Source organism: Mus pahari, chromosome 4 (genome assembly GCF_900095145.1).
Source record: "Mus pahari chromosome 4, PAHARI_EIJ_v1.1, whole genome shotgun sequence".
Lineage (NCBI taxonomy): Eukaryota > Metazoa > Chordata > Mammalia > Rodentia > Muridae > Mus > Mus pahari.
The window spans coordinates 22764338-22766569 of NC_034593.1; the positions used below are offsets into that span (position 1 = coordinate 22764338).

The window sequence follows — 2232 nt, forward strand, 5'->3', positions numbered from 1 at the left end:
TCTCTCTCTCTCTCTCTCTCTCTCTCTCTCTCTCTCTCTCTCTCTCTCTCTTCCTAACACACACATACACACAATTATCTTTGGAGACTGGGTCTCACGTTGGCTAGGCTGGCCTTGAACTTGCTATCTACATAGTAATATAGTCAAGGATGACTTTTGGTCCCCTTGTCACCAACCCCCAAGTGCTGGGGATCACAAGCCTTTCTCCCCACACCATCACAGTTTTATACCATGCTGAGAATTGAACTATGGGCTTCAAGCATGCTAGGAAGGCATTCTGCCAATTGAGCTACACCCATGCCGCACTCCAATATTTTAATAACTTCTACGACTATATTGGAGCCAAGTTGCTTAATAACGGCCCGGGTTCTATCATGAGGCCAGAGTGGACTCTGGTACTGACTCTAGGTCATTGCGGTCTTGCTGGATTTCCAATCTCCATTACCAAGTGGTGACACTGAACTCTATTCTTGTTGAAGGGAACATCTTATTTTACGACCCAAGGCTGGCCTCTGGATGAGGAGAACATCTCCTTTTGTACTTAATCATCTCTGAGCGTTTGGGATCTAGACTTGGAAACCTCTTGAAAGCCTCTGACGCACAGCGGAAACTCAGCCAAGAGCGGCAGGGAGCAAGAATAGCCTTAGTTCTTCAGAGGTGAGTGAGAGTTAGCTCTGAGGCAAAAAACTTACAAACTGTATATTAAAAACAGAAAATGGTTATATTCAAAATGGTTCTTTGCAAAGTCGACTTTTACAGACAGCACCTTTGGAGAGGGAGCCTGAGGAGCAGCCTAGGAAAAGGCAAAGCAGAGCTAAGGGCGCTCAGGGGGAGGCAGTGGAATAGAACCTTTGGCAAGTCTCCGGAAAATGTCTGCAGACCCCTAGGACAGGACAGGCTTGGGAAACCCAAAGATGTTGGCTTTCGTCATGTGCTCTTAATGTCTTCACTGTTGCTAGTTATCGTCGTTTGCTTTCTAGTTCTGTGATAGCAGGAAAGGGTTTATTTCTACTTACACTTCTCAGTGAGTCCATCACCCAGGGAAGTCAGGGCAAGAACTGAAGACGAGAGAGGCCACAGACAGTGCAGCTTACTGGTTTGCTCGTCTGCTCTCTTGCAGCACCCAGGACCACCTGTCCCAGGACATATTGTCCACAGTGGGCTGAGTCCTCTCACATCTACCATTAATTAAGAAAATGCCTCACAGGCCCATACGATGGGCCTTAACCTTAATTAATTAATCTTAATCTTAATTAGCTTGTATCATGCCTGCCTGGACACTGCCATGCTCCTGCCTTGATGATACTGGACTGAACCTCTGAACCTGTAAGTCAGCCCAAATTAGATATTGTCCTTATAAAACTTGCCTTGGTTATGGTGTGTGTTCACAACCGTTAAACCACAACTAAGACAGAAGTTGGTACCAGGGACTGGGGTATTGCTGTGGTAGGATTGGCCATGCTTTTGTTTGGAGGAATGTGGATTTTGGAGCTTCGGAAAGCAGTGGAGTGCTTTAAGTGGGGCTTACTGGGCCATCCTAGAAGGACTATGTAAGACTTTGCTGCTCTGAATGACTTGAACTGTGCAGATCTGGCCCAAGAGGTTTCAGCGGAGAAGAACTTCAGTATGTGGTCCAGAGGCTGTTTTTTGTGGTATTTTGGTGAAGAACATGGCTGCCTTTTGCCCTTGTCTGAGGAGTTTGCCTGAGACTAAGGTGAAGAGACTCAGATTAATCGCATTGACAAAGGAAGTCTCAGAAACGCCCATCATAGACTTTGTTCTCTGGTTAAGTCTCATGAAGAGCATTTTAAACAATGTAGCAAGCCGAGAGTTCTACATCTTTATCTGAAGGCTGCTAGCAGAATACTGACTTCCAGGTAGCTAGAGTGAGAGTCTTAAGCCCATGCCCACACTAACACACCTACTTCAACAAGGCCACACCTTCTAATAGTGCCACTCCCTGGGCCAAGCATAATCTGTTGTATAATCCATCACATCCTCTTTCCAGATGACTCTAGTTTGTGTCAAATATAACAATGAAAACCTAACCAGTATGCTAGTCACAAAAGAAAGAAAGAAAGAAAGAAAGAAAGAAAGAAAGAAAGAAAGAAAGAAAGAAAGAAAGAGAGGGAAAGAAAAAGAGAAGAGAAGAGAAGAGAAGAGAAGAGAAGAGAAGAGAAGAGAAGAGAAGAGAAGAGAAGAGAAGGGAAGGGAAGGGAAGGGAAGGGAAGG

The 2232-nt window shown here is 45.1% G+C and overlaps 1 protein-coding gene across 3 annotated transcripts in view; it reads left to right on the forward strand.

Moving 5' to 3' along the window:
* Positions 1-2232, forward strand: part of Pld1 (phospholipase D1) — a 185426-nt gene that overhangs the window by 4100 nt on the left and 179094 nt on the right. For 2 of the 3 annotated variants that reach the window (XM_029537927.1, XM_029537929.1), the window contains exon 2: positions 480-657. The exons of the other annotated variant lie outside the window; for it this stretch is intronic. The gene's annotated coding sequence lies outside the window, so the exon portion shown is untranslated. The remainder of the gene's footprint in view (positions 1-479; positions 658-2232) is intronic. 3 annotated transcript variants of the gene reach the window in all.